The 19,525-nt window shown below is 45.6% G+C and overlaps 1 pseudogene across 1 annotated transcript in view; it reads right to left on the minus strand.

Moving 5' to 3' along the window:
* Positions 1–3,950: 3,950 nt before the first annotated feature.
* LOC309648963 (free fatty acid receptor 2 pseudogene) overlaps positions 3,951–19,525 on the minus strand; it is a 28,504-nt pseudogene continuing 12,929 nt past the window's right edge. The window contains exon 2 of the transcript XR_014268682.1: positions 3,951–13,422. The product of XR_014268682.1 is annotated as a free fatty acid receptor 2 pseudogene (transcript). The remainder of the gene's footprint in view (positions 13,423–19,525) is intronic.

Genomic DNA, 19,525 nt, shown 5'->3' on the forward strand with positions numbered 1-19,525 from the left:
ACAGATTATGCTCACATGCTGGACAAACTCCCAGAGCATTCCAACTGCAACTTCTCCCATTCCTCTCTTGCTCAGCAGAGAGAATGTTGACAGCTTGAGTCAGAAGTTCCAAGGGGCAGAAACGATGTCTCTCCGCCTCGTGGCCATGACCTTGTCAGTTCCCTCTGCCCCACGCTAGCCCCATTCAGCACTGTGCAGTATTCCCATTGGCATCTCTCTAACCCTCCTCCCTTCCCCCTCCCTGGTTCTGTCCACCTCTTGGAAGTGAAGCCCTTGCCTTGTCCCCAACAGCGTGGCCCTCTCCTGAGTCCTTCTACTCCGTGCCATCAAAGGCCCTTTCCCAGAGCACAAGCCGCCACCTAAGAACTTCGCTTTACTCTGATTTTTTATTGAGCAAGAGGGTGGCAGCGTCCAAAAGGAAGTCTTCAGGCTCCTAGCGAGGTGGCAGAGTTGGAGCTGCCTCTCCTCACCTGGCTCTGCTCCAGGGTCAGGCTTTTACCAAGACGGCCGTGTCATTGGCAGAAAGTCAATAGTTGATTACTTCTCTGTCTTTCCTCAGAAAGCCCCGTCTTGGCAACTCCATCTAAAGGAGTCCTCTCCTCCTTTAATGGAAAACAATACTCCGTTTTGTTTTCTTCATCGTGTTTTACCAAGATCTGAAATCGTTTTGTTTGTCAACACTTCTTGGTGACTGAGAAGTGCTACTCGGGTCACAGGTTTGGTTTTATAATGCTCCGGTAAAAGCTCTTTGTTGTGCCTAATAATTAGAAACACACACATAGGCATACTTTCAGGTTAAGCAAACAAGCATTTTTTATTTGCTGCCTCTCCCCACCCCTTGGCCCAGAAACGAGGAGGAGGAAGCCACACTTATATTATCAAAACAACATTGTTAACTATCTGGAGTCTTTATTATTATTATTATTATTATTATTATTATTATTATTATTATTATTATTTTTATTTTTTTGGCCGCACTGGGCAGCATGCAGGATCTTAGTTCCCCAACCAGGGATCGACCCTGAGACCCCTACAACGGAAACGCCGAGTCTTAACCACTGGACCGCCAGGGAAGTCCCTGGAGTCTTTTATTAGTTTGGTCACATAGTAATCGTCTAAAGTGCATCTCATTCCTGGAGAGTCTAAATGCTAGACCTAAAAGGATGCACCAGTATCCTCCAACTCCAGAGCACTTCCATAATGTAAACCTCGTGCAAGCTGGTAGCTTCTCTGTCTCGTTGACCATAGTATTCCCCGCACCTTGAGCAAGGCCTGACGTGGAGCAGGTACTCTGTAAATATAGCTGAATGAAGGAATGAAAGACAAATAAGGATGCAGGCTGGTGTCTCCATCTCTGGAGAAGGGAGTGGGCCTTTGTCTTCCTGACGCCTTGCAGCGAGAGCCTTTTGGGAGAGCTAGCATCATGGTTTAGAGCATGTGAAACATTTAGAACAGTGCCAAGTCCACAGGAAGTTCTCTATAATGTTCCCTGTTCTCCGCGACCCAGGCAGAGGCCCCAGCAGACTCATTTCCCCTCCCAGGATCCTAACATTTAGCCCTTTAGTGTTCCTTGCAGCACACCCAGTGGATGTTGGACAAAATTCTGTACTGCTGTCTCTGAGTCCCACCCACTGGCTCCTGACTTTTCAGGAAGCTGGTGGAATAAAAGGAGCACTGGACCTGGAGGATCAACATAGATTCTGGTTCAGGTGTGAACATTGCCTGGCTGTATATTTTCGAGGAAGCTACTTAGCTTCTCTGGACCTTGGAGCCCTCGCTGATGAAGAATGCATAAGAAACCAGCTTCAGTGATTATCTTATGACTCAGTTGTGATTATATGTGTGGAAACACTTTTAAAACTGCAGAACAGGAACTTCCCTGGTGGCACAGTGGTTAAGAATCTGCCTGCCAATGCAGGGGACAAGGGTTCGAGCCCTGGTCTGGGAAGATCCCACATGCCGTGGAGCAGCTAAGCCCGTGAGCCACAACTACTGAGCCTGCACTCTAGAGCCTGCAAGCCACAGCTACTGAGCCCGTGTGCCAAAACTACTGAAGCTCAAACACCTAGAGCCTGTGCTCTGCAACAAGAGAAGCCACCGCAACGAGAAGCTCGCGTACCACAACAAAGAGTAGCCCCCGCTCGCTGCAACTAGAGAAAGCCTGCGTGCAGCAACGAAGACCCAACGCAGCCAAAAATAATAAATAAATAAATTAATTAATTAATTAAAAAACCTGCAGAACACACTTCTTCTGATTTAAGTTATTGTTGTTAACCAAGCATCTGATCTATTAGACAGCGAAGGCAGTCCCCAGCATGCCCAGAACTATGTGCCATTCCTTGTCCATGGGCTTTGCCTCTAACCCTTGCATGTCAAAATGCAAATGAGTTGGTGAAATTATGAGAAAGATAGCTTCAAATCTGCTCTAATTTATTTTTAAAATATCATAAAAGATATATTTCAGAAACACCCATTCTTTATTATTGGTGACAAATTATTTACCAACTGTTTGTATTAATATCTTGGTTCTAAGTGACAGAAACTTGCCCAGGCTGATTAAGGAAAAACGGGAAGTTTTGGCTATGTAATTGAAGAGTCTGGGGCAAAGCTGCTTCAGGAATGGCCCGATCCAGGTGCTTAAACGAAGCTGCTGGTCATGTGTCTCCGTGTCTTAGCTCTGTTTTCTTATGCCAGCTTCATTCTCAGGCCCTTTCCAAGTAGTGGCAAAGACGGCTCCCCAAAGTTCCAAGATTACATTTTACCAGCCTGACCACCCTGTGGAAAGAGTGTGCCTCTTTCCAAATCATTCCAGAAGAATCTAGAAGTGGTTGACTCTGAATGGACTGGCTTGGGCATGAACCCAAGTCTGGGTGGCATGCCCTCCCCTGCTGCTGGTCTGGAGCCAGCCTTTTCCTCCCAACCCCCCACCCCATGCCACATGGACTGAGAGTAGAGAAGGAGTGATTGACTAAAGGAAAAGTGGGATGCTGTTACCAGAAGAAGGAGGAAAGGATGCTTGGCAGGCAAAACTCCAGGTATCCACTCACAGCAGGTCACCGCACAGGAAACAGGCTCAGGACAGAGGTAAGGACTGTTAGATCATAGGCCAGCTGAATGCCAGGGCGTTTCCCTACTCTGCCGAGGAAGACCAGTTCTGCTTGGTGCCTCCCCACCTCAACTTATGTAATCCCTCCACCGGTTAATCTCAAGTCCTCACTCAGTTTTCTTGACCTTTACTCTTCTGACTTCACCCGTCCACTGGCAGTGAACTCCTCACCTCGTTCCCCAACTGGGTGACCCTGTGGTCACTTGGGCCTCTCATCCTTTTCCTTTTCTGGGTCGGATTTTAAGGTGCCTTCTCCCAGGCACTCGCTCTGTGTTTTGGATGACTAGCCTCCTCCCATTCCCGAGCGGATGGCTCTCAGAGTTCAGCCCTGAATGGACATTTACCAACTTGTGGAACAAGGTGCAGAGACACAGGTACTTTCTGCCATCTCAGGGTCTCCCAGGAGCCAAGAACATTTACACTTGAACTTGCAATGTGTCAGGAAGTGGAAGGTCAAGAGTTGAGCTCTTTCTCAGGCCACTCAGCCCTCTCTGTTTCCCCAAAAACTCTGTTTCCACAAATCTTATTTATCTTCTCTAGATCTCAAGCCATGATTACTCGTTCATGTGTGGTTCTGCTTTCATAATTCAGGTATCCTGTTTTACATCTTTTCCTGGGCTAACCAAACGAACGTGCATATGAGTTTGCTCATGTACTCCTGTCCCTGCCCCTGCCCTCACTCCTTGTTTGGTCTGTCTTCCCTAGTCAGAATCCAATTGAATTGGCTATTCCTCAGCCCTGTCTCACAAAACCACTCTAGAATCCCTAGACACATGAGTACGTAAGAAGAAAGTGGGGCCACGTGTTCAACTGTCCGCAGAGGGCTGGGGTCCTGACACAGGCAGGGCCTCTGATTCTGTCTCCCAGTGTCCCGTCCCCTGACTCTGCATCACCTATGCCTTTTCCCCACCTCAGCTCTGCTTAAACCACATCGATCCAAGATGACTCCAGTTTCCTTGGAAGCCATTTGACAAAAACACATAAATACATGACAGATTATGCTTCGTGGTTCCACAGAAACTGTGTCTTGTCTTGGCCCATGTTATATGGCCCAGAACCAACAGAGGTTACGTTCTCATCCCCACGAACCAGGACACTTGACACCGCCACCCCCTAGATCCCCCCTCAGAATCCCAGCATCTTATTTTCCTTTTACTCCATCATCAATCTGAGCTGTCCTCCAGGACCCAGACTTTCTTCCAGTCACCATTTCTCCCCAGCACATGTGCACTTCCCATATAAACAACAGAATGGAGGGAGAAACCTCTCTCTGCTACATTTAATTGTATCATTCTACCTTTATGCTCTCCTTGAATGTTCCTAACAATCTGGATTTGGTTAAGAAAGATGAGGAATGGGGAGAGGGACCACTCTCCTTTACCCCAGGGGCCTGGAGAGGTTCTCTGCCCCACTTTGCCCATGTGTATATATGTATATGGACATACACACATAGTCTATATACATGTACATGCCATGTGTTTGTCTGGCGCATATGCCAATCCACTGGGTTACTTTGAGGGTCTCAGGCCTCATTTGAACTCCTTTTCCTGTTGGCAGGTAGTGTATGCCTGGTCTGTACCCACCCAGTCATGACCTTATGTTGACTACAAGGCCAGAGTTGGAAGAAGAGCTCATGGGAAGGAAGGTGGTAGTGGTAGTGGGGTTTCTGTACTATGAGTCTTTTTTTTTTGCTTTTCAGAAAGAGCTGGATTTATGCTATCACTTTGGAGAGTAGTTTGGCAGTTTCTGCTGAAACTGAAAATGCAGATGCCAGTGCTCCCAGTATTTCCTTCCTTTGAGGAATTTTCCCACAAGTGTACGAAAAGACATGTACAAGGATGTTCGAAGCAGCATTGTTATGCTGGTGGAAAATCTTCAAGTCCACAAATCATTTCACTCTTCCCCGCCTTCCTCTTATCACTCTGCACCCTGCCCCTGTAGCAGGGCTTCCTCATGGGGGTGATATTGTAAATGCTAGAGTTGGGCTCTTAGTAGACTCCCCGTAAGCCATCAGTTCTCCAACTAAGTGGGGATGGGGGCATATAGCCTCTGCCAAGTGAGCTGGTGACGATCTCAGAGGGATATTATGCAAGTAGGATGGAGTGGGTGGCTTGAAAATACATGTTTAACATAATTTTATATTTGCCAAACAATAATACACTGCACAATGCTCCAGGAATTATTTATTTCATCAGCAGGTGCAATAGTAGTTGCATTGAACTAGATTATATGAACTAGATGTTATCAAGTACTCTAACTGCAAAATAGGGGCTTTCACTGTGTCTTTGCAAACCCCCCACGAATAAAGCACACTAAATATGTTCATAAATTTTACCCTGATGAGCTTTCCTTAATCGTTTTTTTTCTGAGGATACTTTTTTTAAGATTTTTTTTTTTGATATGGACCATTTTTAAAGTCTTTATTGAATTTGTTACAGTATTGCTTCTGTTTTATGGGTTTTTTGTTTTGTATTTTTTGGCCACGAGGCACGTGGAATCTTAGCTCCACGACCAGGGATTGAACCCTCACCCCCTGCATTGGAAGGTGAAGTCTTAACCACTGGACCACCAGGAAAGTCCCCTTTCTTTAATCTTTGCTGACAAAAAAATCAAATGTACAGTTTTTTTCAGGATGACACTGGCAAGTATAATCAGTATTGAGACTTCCCCTTCCTCCAGTTAATATAACTTCTAAGATCAGAAATTCTATCTATATTTTAGAACAGCATATCACCACCTAAATGAAGGTGAAGTAATCCTGTCCCATAAAACAAAAAGAAAAACTCCAGTGCAAAAAATCTTTAGAACAAGATTCTTGACTAGCATAAAGTGATGAACATATTGGCCTGTGCAGAGCAATTATATATTATTTATCTAAACCGGTTTTGTTACTTTCTATCTCGTGATAGAATTGTTCTGGTTTTTACATCTCACTTAATACATCAAAAAGCTTTGCATTTCACCAGCCAGACTTTAAACTCACATCTATGAAAGTTTAAGTGGCATTAAACTTTAACTATGAAATTTTGAATCATTAGATGCTTAAACACCAAGTAGCATGATGTTTTATGTATGTGCAATTGCATTCATCAGAACAAGCATGTTTGTCATCTAACTGGACCAACAGTTCTCAAACTTGTTGATCTCAGGACCCTTTCATACTCTTAAAAATTACTGAGGACCCCAAAGAGATTTTTCACATTTATATAGATTTTAGATGTTGACATTTATGAAAGCTATTGACATTTACCATATTAGAAATTAAGACTTTTATTTTTAAAATATGTATTAATTTATTTAAAAATAATAATCGTAAGACCATTATATGTTAATATAAATAACATATCTCTATGAAAATAACTTTGTTTTCAAAAAAAACCTACTGAGAAGAGTGGCATTGTTTTACATTTTTGCAGATCTCTTTAATGTCTAGCTTAGTAGAAGGCAGCTGTATTCTCATATCTGTTCTGCATTCAGTCCATTGTTATATCACGTCAGGTAGCCTCTGAAAAACTCCACTGTACATTCATTTGTGAGAGAATGAGATTTAAAAAAAGGAATTAGTATCTTAATATCATTATGAAAATAGTTTTAATACCACAGATCACTGAAAGGATCTCTGGGCCCCCCAAGGGTTCTCCAGACCACATTTTGAGAGCTGCTCTACTAGATTCACATAGTTAGATGCCATCTGGATTGGTTTTTCCTCAATTTGTGCTATTTAAAGGGAAGAAGAAAGAAAGGGAGGAACCAACTAAGGCACTCTTAATATATTAAAATATCTAAAATAACCACTAAAGTAATAAAACAGGGCATAAAATATCCAAGTCAGTGATATGAGAAATCAATATGAGAATGATATGAGAAATGACAAGAAATAAAACAACTTAATCCCAAAGGATGGCAAGGGAAGTAAAAGAAGAAATATTAAAAGGTAAGGAAAATAGAAAGCACAAAATAAGATGGTAAATGTTTCTTTTCTTTAAAATTTATTCAAATGAATGTGTTCACTGTGGTAATTCATCTGACCAGTACACTTATTATTAGGCCATGCATGATATGTGTGTACATTTCAGTATGTATGTACACTTCAGTGAAAGTGTTTAAAAATAGATGACAGAAATCAATCCATATTTATTGGAAATTATTATCATATAAATATAAATGAATGAAATCATGTAGTTAAAAGACATATACTTTTGAATTGTAGGACCAGACTACAGGAAAATCCAACCACTGCATATATTGCTTATAAAAGACACATCTAAAACATAAGGATATTGAAAGTTTGAAAGTGAAAGGATGGACAAAAATGTACTAGGCAAATACTAATAAAAAAAAACCAAGTTGATGTGGCTATATTAATATCAGGCAAAATAGATTTTAAGGCAAATTAATGTTGAAAGACATTCAACAATCTTAGAAGACAGAACTATAAGGAGAAATAGACAAATTCACCATCATAGAAGGAGCCTGTAACCCACCTCCCCATGCAACTGATAGATCAAACAGACAAAAGTGAATAAAGGTTTTATGATATTTAATTTGAACATTACAAATTAACAAGTTTGATGTAAAACATAAAGAGAGAACCCAGCACTCAACAATTGCAGAATCTATATTCTTTTTACACCTGGAACATTAGATGGACTATATTCTAGGCCAAAAAGCGATTCTCAACAAATTTCAAAGACATGGTACTATTCAAACAGTATTCTCTGATGGCAGTGCAATTTAGTTAGAAATGAAAAACAAAAAGATGAAGATAAAATCCATATGCTTGAAAATTAAGAACCATTTCTAAACCCAAGGGTCAAAGAAAAAAATCATATGAAACTTAGAGCCTATTTAGAACTCAAAATAATGAAAATTCTGCAAATCAAAATTGTGGCATCCCACTAAAGCTGCTCTTAGAGGGAAATTAATAGCTTTATATACTTACATTAGCAGAGAAGAAAGGCTAAAATTAATGAGTATCCAACCTTAAAAAGTAGGAAAAGGAGCAATTGAAAAGACTCAAGAAAGTAGAAGGAAGGAAACGATAAAGACAAAATTAGACATCAATGAAATACAAAACAGGATAAATGCCAGAGAAGAGCTAGGTTTTTTGAAAAGACAAATTAACAGACCTCTGGCAAGATTGATCAAGGAAAAAAAGCATATAAATACACAATGTTGGGGATTGAAAATAAGACATAACTACTAAGAAGTATCCTGACCCAAGTTTCTTCACACCACTGCTGACTTTTCTCTGAAGGACTTTTTTCTTGCCCATTTTGTGAACCTGAGCCAGAAACTGCTTTGATCAGGATACTTGTCCTCTGGGCTCACATGCAAGGACCTCGTCTTGTTCTCCAGACACCTGCCTGTGCTGGATGCTCAGACCCAATACGTGGAACCCCCGCCCGCTTCTGATTCAGGGCAAAGGATAGAGCTAAGAATTCTGTAGTACATACAGGCATACCTCGGAGACATTGCGGGTTTGTTTCCAGACCACTGCAATAAAGTGAATGTCACAATAAAGTGTCACGTATTTTTCGGTTTCCCAGTGCATGGAAAAGCGTATACTGTACTGTGTAGACTGTTAACTGAACAATAGCATTATGTCCGAAAAAACAACGTACATACCTTAATTTACAAATACTTTGTTGCTAAAAAATGCTAACCATCATCTGACAATACAGGATTGCCACAAACCTTCAAATTGTGAAAAGCATAATGTCTATGAAACGCAATATAACGAGGTATGCCTGTAAATGAATACTACCATCTTATAGACGCTGAGTGGGGAAGGCAAGGAATTCCAAGACTCCGATATTCCAGGATAAAAGGGCCTGTGGCTTACCATGAAGCAGTATTAGCCACAAATGAGGAAATGTCATAGACCACAGGGAACAAAATGAAAACACTCTCCCAGTGGATGAGTTGGATTTGCGAGGCCCACTGCTTTTCTTTGCCCCTTAAGCTAGGCACAGGAGAACTCGCCCCGGTTCTGTTTCATTGTTCCCCTTTTTGAGCTCCTTCCCCCGTAGAAACATAACACCAAGCTGACAAATCTAGTCTCCTGTGAAGGTGACATTGGCTGCACCTAAGCTCCCGTTTCCTCTCTCTGCAGCCAGCTACGCAGCTCTTCTCTTGCAGTACCCTGACAGTGAGGCACCCCAGCTCTGCAGCGTCTGTAGCTTTTTGTCAAAGGCTTTGCGCACAGCTGAGGAGGAGAAATAGAAAATCAAAGGGTCCATGCAAGCATTGAGGGCGCTGAGCAACACTGTGCACACCCGCCACTTTTCGCTTGTGTTATGAAAGTACCCCACCACGTGAGACACATTGTAGGGTCCAAAACACACCAGGAAATTGAACAGGGTCGCAACCACCAGCCCCACGGCTCTCCAGCGCTTCCGGGTCCCCACTTGGGTCTGGGAGAGAATGATTCGCACAAAATGCCAGTAGCAGAAGATGGTGACCACCATGGGGATGAAGAAGAGGACGAGGCACAGCTCCAGCCGCACAGGAAGCACCACCTTCAGCTGCTCTGGGGTGAAGTTGTCATAGCAAAAAGAGAGGTTTCGGGCATCACTGGTCGACTTGTTGGTTGGTAAGTATTGTACGATGATCACGACGCTACAGTGTCCGAAGGACAAGATCCAGATGGCCACAGCAGCCAACACTCCGTACACGGGCCGGCGGGACAGCTTGTACTGCACGGGGAAAGCCACGCTGCGGTAGCGCTCGACGCTGACACCCACCAGCAGCCACGTGCTGCAGTAGATGCCGCTGTAGAAGCCATAGCTAGTGAGGGCACAGAGCATGTCCCCCAAGGGCCAGAAGAAATTATTCGCCGCCTCAACCATCTTGAAGGGCAGCAGCAGCAGCAGCAGGAGGTCCGCCAGCGTCAGGCTGAGCAGGAGGATGTGGATGGGTGCCGGGTTGGGCTTGCGGACGCGCCCCACGAAGGCCCGCAGCGCCAGGAGGTTGGCAGGGAGACCAAAGAGAAAAGATATGAAGTAGATGAAGAAAAGTACCTGGTTTCGGAAACTTGAGGCCATCCTTCCTGAAGAGACAAAAGATGGTGTCAGAATCCTCTCTGACTTTGGGTTTCCCAGCCCCAAACCAAGGCAAATCAGATTCTTTGCATCTCCCCTCCGTGCTTCGCCGAGTGATTATTCCTAACCCTGCAGACGGAGTGCTATCTGCTTCCTGTGTGTCAGGGAGAAAGAAGTCCTCCTTGCTTCACAACCAAATTACTTCTTTAGAACCCTCCCCCTCTCCATTTCCACTCTACAAATAGAGAGAGAGAGAGAGAGAGAGAGAGAGAGAGAGAGACCTCAGAGTTCTGATGTCTCAGAAGCTCCCACAGGAAAAGTTCTGAGGTCTCCAAGTCCCCACTAGAAAGGGCACTTCGTGAGAGCAGTGCCATCGTCTGTCTTGTTCACCATTTTGTCCCCAGTACACAGAACTGTGCCCGACACATAGTAGGTGCTGAACTAACATCTGTCAATAAATGAATGGCTGTGTGAACTGTGCTTCATCACAGGGACGGAGTAATCCCAAGACTGTCTCTGAGCTTCTCCAAATTCTACTCGGCCTGCTTGTGGCTTTTTTCTCTCCTTATCTTTGTCTTTTTTCTTTTTCTTTCCTCTCCCCAGGTCACAGAGCTTGAACACAAGATTCTCAGCTTCACGGCTGAAAATGGGAGTGTGGTTAAGCCTGAGGGAAAAGCAGCTAAAGCCCAAAGTGAGTCCCAGATGCCCAGCTTCTTGATTCCATGTGGAGCCAGTCAAAGACAACCTGTAGGTTTGGGTGGGGTAACAGAAGGGAACTGACCTGGACCAGGTAACCAGGATTGCTGTCAGGCCATGCCTCAGATCAGTCACGTGACTCTGGGAAAATCATTCTAAGTCCTCTCAGCATCAGCTTGTTTTCCTCTGCACCGCATATAACCAGTGATTTCACCAGAACTGCCACAATTCCCATATACTGCCTGCCGATTCACCTTCTCTCCCCTTGAAGAAAGCACATATCCGTGAGATTTATGTCAATCAAGAGTAACCTTTAATCTCCTTTAATTAAAAAGTATAGATTTAAAATTAAACTTGAGTCTTTAACCTATTACTGGTAACATATTGCTGTTGGCCCATCTGTCTATCTCACTCCCAAATTGGAAAATCTCAGAAGTAGTGGGCCCTGTGAACAGGGAGATTCCCCACCTAGTTGGGACGGAGCTCACCTTTTCTCTTCCTCCTGCCCTCACCCATGCCCTGGCCCTCACCAGCACCCTCTCTCCCTTGACTTATCCTGGCCCCCTTTTCGTTTCTGTGTCCTCTTCCCTCCCTTCCTTTGAGAGTAAACCCCATACTCTGCTCCCTTTTCATAAGTTTAGCTACACACGCTCCTTCCATCCCATTTCCTCCTAAGGTTGTGATCCCAACAGCCTCTTCCCTGAGCACAAGCAAAGTCGGGTGCCTTGCCTTCTCCTGGAGGAAGATGGATGGCTTTGCAAATATATCAGGTCTCAGAAGCAGGTGGAACCTTGTCTAACTGAGTCACCTTATTTTCCCCCACAAATGATAGTCTTTTATACCTGGAAGAGTCACATGGTCAAAAAGAGGTAGCTCAATAGTTGAGCTCTTTCCAAGGCAGCTTGGCCTGGATCCCCTACAAAATTCTGTCCCCACCAAACATTATTTCTTCCAGAATCCGAATTGCAATTGTTCTTTTGCGCTTTCTCCTCCTTCTGCGTTCCAAGCAATCTATTCTTTTTCCTTCCTGTGGGCTATTTTCCCAAACAATTTTGCACACGCATCCACTTTCTGCCCCCGCTACTCTGCCTTCACCTGTTCCCTCTTCATCTTTTCTCTCAAGATCCCTGACCTGCTCAATTTCCTGTTCTCTTTCCAGGAAGCTCTGGCTGAATCTGGTTAGTATCTTGAGCATTGCCTGACTTCCTCCGGCCCATTAGGTCCCTTTTGTTTTTTTTAATTTAATTATGTGTTTATTAAAACAAATTTTTTTTAATTGGAGTATAGTTGCTTTACAATATTGTGTTAGTTTATACTGTACAACAAAGTGAATCAGCTATACGTATTCATATATCCCCTCTTTTTTGGATTTCCTTCTCGTTGAGGTCGCCACGGAGCACTGAGTAGAGTTCCCTGTGCTATACAGTAGGTTCTCACTAGTTATCTATTTTATGCATAGTATCAATAGTGTATATATGTCAATCCCAGTCTCCCAATTCAACCCACACACCCCCTTTCCCTCTTGGCGTCCATACCTTTGTTGTCTACGTCTGTGTCTCTATTTCTGCTTTGTAAATAAGATCATCTATACCAATTTTTTCAGATTCCACAAGTATGCGCTAATATACGATATTTGTTTTTCTCTTTCTGACTTCCTTCACTCTGTATGACAGTCTCTAGGTCCATCCGTGTCTCTGCAAATGCCATTAGGTCCCTTCTTACAAATGTTTTCCCTCAGACTCAGACTATCCTGAGTCCATGTTGCTGCCAGGCAGTCTGTTTCTGGCTCTTCTCCCCACTCATTCCCCTCTCCTCGTGATCTTTGTTCTTCCTGGACCACCCTCTTTTCTCACTGTTCTCTCGCCAACCTGTGTAGGGTTCACATAGCTCCCTGCTGGCATCCTGAGGCAGACATAGAAGATGTGGACACTCATCTTCTATGGACACATAGAAGTGGACACATAGGGGATGCTTTGTCTCTCCTCAAGGAATGTGGTTCTCTTGCCACTGGCTGCCTGACCCTCCCAACAGAGGCTCTGGTTCTCTCCCCATGACCCAGGAAGCATGACCCTCAGACAACTTTCTGCTCCAGAAAGGATCTCTTCTCACTTAGCTCATCGCTCCCCACCTTGGTACCCAAGTGGTTTCTCTACATTACTGCAGGCTTCCTTCCCTAACCACACGGTATATATCCTAGAATGGGCAACCAGGAAGTGTTTTGTTTTGTTTTTTAACATCTTTATTGGAGTATAATTGCTTTACAATGTTGTGTTAGTTTCTGCTGTATAAAAAAGTGAATCAGCTATACGTATACATATATCCCCATATCCCCTCCCTCTTGCGTCTCCCTCCCACCCTCCCTATCCCACCCCTCTAGGTGGTCACAAACCACTGAGCAGATCTCCCTGTGCTATGCGGTTGCTTCCCACTAGCTATCTACTTTACATTTGGTAGTGCATATATGTCCATGCCACTCTCTCACTTCGTCCCAGCTTACCCTTCCCCCTCCCCGTGTCCTCAAGTCCATTCTCTACGTCTGTGTCTTTATTCCTGTCCTGCCCCTAGGTTCTTCAGAACCTTTTTTTTTTTTTTAGATTCCATATATATGGGTTAGCATACGGTATTTATTTTTCTCTTTCTGACTTACTTCACTCTGTATGACAGACTCTTGATACACAGGAGACGAAGGCAACATAATTATCTTTCGTTCTCTACCAAAGTAATTTGTGCCGTTTTACTATCTGCATTTGATTGGCAACAGAAACTTACTGGAAAGGTGAAGATTGCCGGATAGGACTGCTCTCATTATCTTAAAATGCTAAGGGAGGGGCCTCTTTTCTCCATCTGCATCCCCAGCCATGCATAGCTGATTCCCAGGTCAGGAATCTCTCAGGAAACCCCCTTTCAGCTTAGAAAAGGGCAGTGCCTCCTGGGGTGACCCCACCCCTTCTCATGGGGTGTTAGTATTGAGTCTAGGTAAGATTAGCTCTTCTGGAAATGACTATTTTGAAGTCTGTCCTTAGGAAAAAACCTAACATAGTCCCTTGCATATAGTAGGCACTTAAATACTTGTGGAGTGAAAGGATAGAAGTTGCATGTGCCTGTAAGAGCTTATTAGCTGATGATACAAGCAAAGAATAGGTCAGAACCTGTGCTTTTTGCCTTCTCTCTTTTATCTCCATTCTGTCGCCCAAGTCACCAGTATTGGGACCTCACTGGTGCTGGAGGCTTAGGGGAATTCAGACTAAGTTGTTTTACAGAATCACAAAGCTTCAGTGACCCCACACAGCTGCATCGTGGGAGGGGGCAGTGCAGCATGTCAAGTCCAGCTCAACCAAGTACACCTCAGAGTGATTCACACAACTGTATGCACGTGAGCTTCCTCTCCACGAGGCCATGCCTTTCACCAGCGCTCCGCTTCCCAGTCATCAAAGGTCCTGAGCCCTTACCCTGTGCACGGGTGCTGGGGACATGAGTGAACAAGACACAGAGTTAAACAGGTAAACGCACAAACCAGGGGATTTCAAGTAAAGGAAGGAAGCAAACAAGGAAACCTAGAGAGAGAGTCTGGCCTAGGGTTTTCTTTAGGACAGGCTTGGGCTGAGGAGGGATATTTGAACTGGTGAGAAGAAGCCAGCCGTGTGGAGGGCATTCCAGCTAGAGGGGACAGCAAGTACCAAAGCCCTGCGATGGGAACAAGCTCGCTGTGTCAGGGGCCGGCGTGGCTGATCCTGGAAGACAGGTCTGGCTGCTTGGTCGCTGGGCTGTGTAAGAGGACGCAGGGTTGAGCCTGAGAATGCTGCGTCATCTGGAGCTGTTGGACCTTGGATGACGGTGTCTCATCTGTTGATCTTACCTTCCTCGCCGGGGCTTTGATATGTCCCGATAAGCTTCCACAGCCAGTCAGAATCTGACAGCTCCCTTCTGGTTCAGAGCGCCCCCCTGACACCTTGACAACACAGAGCCACCACTGTCCTCTTCAGCATCCCGCGACAACAGGTGGGGTGACAGTCAGATGAGGGGATGCTAAAAATGGAGTGACTGGGAAACGTTTTAAGATGATAGGGAACAGAAGTGTGCAGCCCAGCACGTACCAACAGGGGAAGCAAAGAGGAATGAGGAATATGGGCCCAACCAGGGAACTGGGCTCGAGTTAGTCACTGCTTTCATTCGAGCTGGGCCCCGGGACAGCTTAGCTCACTGCAGTTCAGTGTAACTCCTTTGAAACCACAGAAACAGTCTAAGATGAGGAAACCTCATCTGTTAGGAAATTGAGTTTCCCCAGACGCCTCCGCCTGCCCAGCTGCTGCCTGTCCAGGCCCTCACTTCCAGCACCTCAGGAGCGGGACCCCAGGTTGCCTCGACCTTGCCACCCACCATTCCGGTTGCTCAGGCCCAAATCCCGAGAGATACCTTTGACTCTTCAGAGATAACTCTCAGGCTTTGACGACTCCAGCAGCAAGTCCTTTCCACTCTATCTTCAAAAGGTATCCCAAATCCAACCACTTCTCACCGCATTTACTGTACCACCCCAGTCAGGCTGTCATCACCCTCCCTCACCTGTGTTCCTTCATTATCTCCTGTCTGGTCCCTTTGCTTCTGTTGTCCCCTTCAGTGTGCTTTCCACACAGTAGCCAGAATGATCATTTTAAAACATGAGTAGGTCTGTCCCTCCTCTGCTCAAAATCCCACAGTCTCCCCATCTTACTCATCAAAGCCCTAGCCCTTACAGTAGCCTCCAAGTTCAACTGCGTTGGCTTCCTGCAGCCGTCACTCTCTGACCTCATCTCCTACACCTCTCTCTCCCCCTGTTACTTGGGACACTTCTCCGGGGGGTGCAACTTAATGACATCTCTCAAACTTAAAAATCCAATACCATCTGATCCAATGAGTTGACATTCATGAGTTTATTATATGGATATACTTTTTCATGTGTCCAAAGAGGTATATTCATCACAGTGTTTTTTGTTTGTTTGTTCTGTGATAATAAAAGCCTAGGAACAACCTATGTCCATCAGCAAAGAGTCTGGTTAAATAAAAACTATGGGGCATCCAATCAGTTGAAATACTCAGCATGTGTTACAAATAATGAGGCAGGTCTACATATGCCAATGTAGATCCGACTCCCCGGTGTATGGTTAGATGAGAAAAAGCAAGGTGTGGGAATAGTGAGCCGTAAGAGAGAAGGGACGTACACCCACACACTCACTCAGTGAGTCCTTCCTGAGACCCCCCCGGGTAACAGCACTTGCTGATGCTAGGGGATCAGCTGTGAACAAGCCTTACTTCCCAGAGCTGACGTTCCATCGAGGCAAGACAGGCAGCAGATTGATAAACAGATAACGTAACCTCAAGCCGGGGGCCAGGCTGGCGCTAAGAAGGAAGACAGAGACTGGAAAAGCAGAGTAAGCAGGCAGAGAGCGAGGGCAGTCCGAGAAGGGCTCTCAGAGGAAGTGATAGTTGAGCAGAGCCCTGCAAGAAAGAAGAGTATGAGGTGTAAGAACGTCGGGGGTTGTTCCAGGCAAGCCCCGAGATGAGCGCCAGTGTGTCAGAGGAGGTCAGGGAGGCCAGAGCGGCTGCAAGGGGCCTGAGAGAGGGAGAGTCGTGGGAATAAAGTCAGGGCAGTGGGCAGGGCCCAGAGTGTGTGGGACCTTGTGGCCGGGGTCAGGATGTAGAGTGACATCTGGGGTATGATGGGCAGAGGTGTGATGTAACCTGTTTCACATTTCCAAAGGATCTCTCTGGATGCCGGGTGAGGAGTAGATTGGGGGAAGGGATACCCATGGAACTGTTCACAGCGGTGTGTCTCTGGGAAGGGGAACTTACCTATCTCCATGTAGCCTTTGTATTGTAAAAAAAAAAAAATGTTTTTTTCTGAGTGTGTGTGTGTAATCTTACTCAAAAAAATGAATCAAAAGCAAGAAAAAATATTCATAGCTAATATTTATTGGGCATTTATTATGAGCTATGCTGCCTGTCACAGTAAACCCTTATGATTAATTAAGGTGAGCCAGTCCGTGTAAGTGGCCAGCAGTGCGGCCCACACCACCCAGCCACAGCCCTTTCTTCTGTTGAGCTGCCCCAGGTGGGAGAGTGGAGAGGCCCAAAGTAGGCATAGAAAACAAAAAGGGCAGAGCTACCAGCCTCACAGCCGTTGGATCTCTGAATCACATCCCCAACCAGACTTTGCTTTATCCGGTTTCTGCATTTTTGCCAGGTGAAAGGATTTCAAGCAGTGTCTTCTTTGCTGTTTTAATGCAGTCCCGTTTTTCTGATTACTAATGGGTTGAGCATCTCTCAGTAGAATGCAGGCTTTCTTAGCTCATAATCATTGTGCTGGACAGTGTCTCAGCGATGGCTCTTAACTGAAGCAACAGAGGCCAACTCTACCTAATTTAGGGATCATCTGATAAGATGTTGGATAGCTTAGAGACTTGTCAGCAAGGCTGGAGAACCAGGCTTGGAGAATAAATGAAGCTGTGCAGCCAGGACCACGTTAAAATTCATGCCTCTGACCCAGTCCAGTGAGGATACAGGAGCCCTTCCCCCAAACACACACACAAACACACACACGCACACACACACGCACACACACACACACGCACACACACACGCACACACTGAACCTTGGGCCCCAGAGCCACATAATGTTCACACCACTACTGCCCTCCTTTTCTGTACCACTTTGTAGCCTCAGATTCAGAATCTGGGCTAAACATAGCAGGGCTGCTCAGAAAATAAGGGCCCAAAACTATCAGCTTCTCCAGTGGGAGCTGGGCTCTGCTTCTCACCAGGATTCAAGATTTATATGTGGGCAGTTTCCTAAACACGGGAAGGGTTTCAGATGCTAGGCAACCAAAGGATGACCAGAGGCTTACAGCAAAGCCTCTCAGAGGTCAGGATGGTCCAGACCACTTCCATATTTAGAGGTTCCCAGTATATGAAAAAAAAGTGGCAAAATGCCCAAATGGGATTTAATAGTGGGGCAGCATTCCTAACAAGAAATAAGAAATATAATTGTACCATTCACGAAATAGGTTTAGGATTTTGGTTTTTTGATGGAATTCTTTACAATATAGAGCCAGAAATGGGCCACAGGTTTAAAGATGGGTCCTGTCAAGATACTCCTGCAACTGTGTATTTATCCTTATTAAGTGTTCACATCAGAAGAGTAAGTATGAGGCCTGGGCCAGATGCCCTCCAGGCCGGCACTTCCGCAGGCCCTGGTGCGGGCAGGTGGTCCAGAGCTGCTGTGCTCCAAGTACAAGGTCGGCTCCCGGGTAGCAGCTCCTGCCTACAAGGGCAATCTGGTCGTGCCGGCCTCAGACAAGAGCTGCCCTAGACGTTGTGCAGATGCTACATACCAAAGACGCAAATTACTGCATCCTGAGGCCATCTAAAATGAATATAACCATGTTATTCAATGAGCTGGGCTTGGGAAGCTCAAGTAAAACTTAACTTTATTCTTCCCCTGCACCCCTTCCTCCTATGGCTAGCATGGCTCCTTGGGTGCCATGGCTTCTTCAGACACTCTTAGACAATGAAAAGTCTAGTCCAGTTAAATAATCTCATAGCTACAGGCCAGTGTAACATCAAAATTCCCAATTCTATTTTTTTAACAGATTTATGTTATGTTATGTTATGTTATTTATTTATTTATGGCTGCGTTGGGTCTTGTTGCTGCGCGCGGGTTTTCTCTATTTGTGGCGAGCAGAGGCTACTCTTCGCTGTGGTGCGTGGGCTTCTCATTGCGGTGGCTTCCCTTGTTGCAGAGCATGGGCTCTAGGCATGCGGGCTTCAGTAGTTGTGTCTCGCGCACTCTAGAGCACAGGCTCAGTAGCTGTGGCTCGCAGGCTGAGTTGCACCGCGGCATGTGGGCTCTTCCCGGACCAGGGCTCGAACCCGTGTCCCCTGCATTGGCAGGCGGATTCTTAACCACTGCGCCTCCACGGAAGCCCTCCCAATTCTATTCTAAATAGTGCTTCTCCCCCCAGCTCTGCAGTGCCTGGGGCTCACAGCCTGCAGAGGAGGGCCAGACACAGTCCTGTTTCTCTTCCTTCACTCCACCTTCTCTCATCTTCTCTCCTGCTTGTTAGCTCTGCTTCAGATCCACTTAGGGTCCCGCCCTGTGGGCAGAGAGGAGGCGCTAGGGGCGGCAAATGTCTGGCTGGCCTGGTACAGTTATGACCTGGAGCGATGCCCTCTGGATGGAACAGACATCTAGTGCCAACTCATTCTCCCATAGGGACCTTTCGCAGGTTCTTGGACCTCCCTGGTCGGCACCTTGGATGGGGGGGTGCTTCGCCCCCTTGGCCACGTTTGACCCATTCTCAGCCCCTGGGTATCCCCTCTGTAGGATTGCATTGCTCCTCTAGGCTGACCCTTGGATAGGATCATTTATAAAATGACTTTAGGCTGGTTTCTCAGCAAAGGGCCTTCATTTGGTCCAAGGGAGCCACACACATTGAAAGGTCCCATTGTTGGTACAACAGCAGCTCACTCCAGTGTAGCCCACTCTCCCGTTTTGCTCTGCCAGACCCAGCGAGCCTCTTAGGTTTTGATTTCTCCCAGCAAGCATCTGGCACTAGCCCTTGTACCCCCTAAACTTCAGGGGCATATCCAGCTCTGCCAGTGGCTGTCTTGAAGTCCCTCTATTGTTATTTCATCGGTGAGTAGGAAG

This window comes from Balaenoptera physalus, assembly GCF_965194825.1.
Source record: "Balaenoptera physalus genome assembly, chromosome: 19".
Taxonomy (NCBI): domain Eukaryota; kingdom Metazoa; phylum Chordata; class Mammalia; order Artiodactyla; family Balaenopteridae; genus Balaenoptera; species Balaenoptera physalus.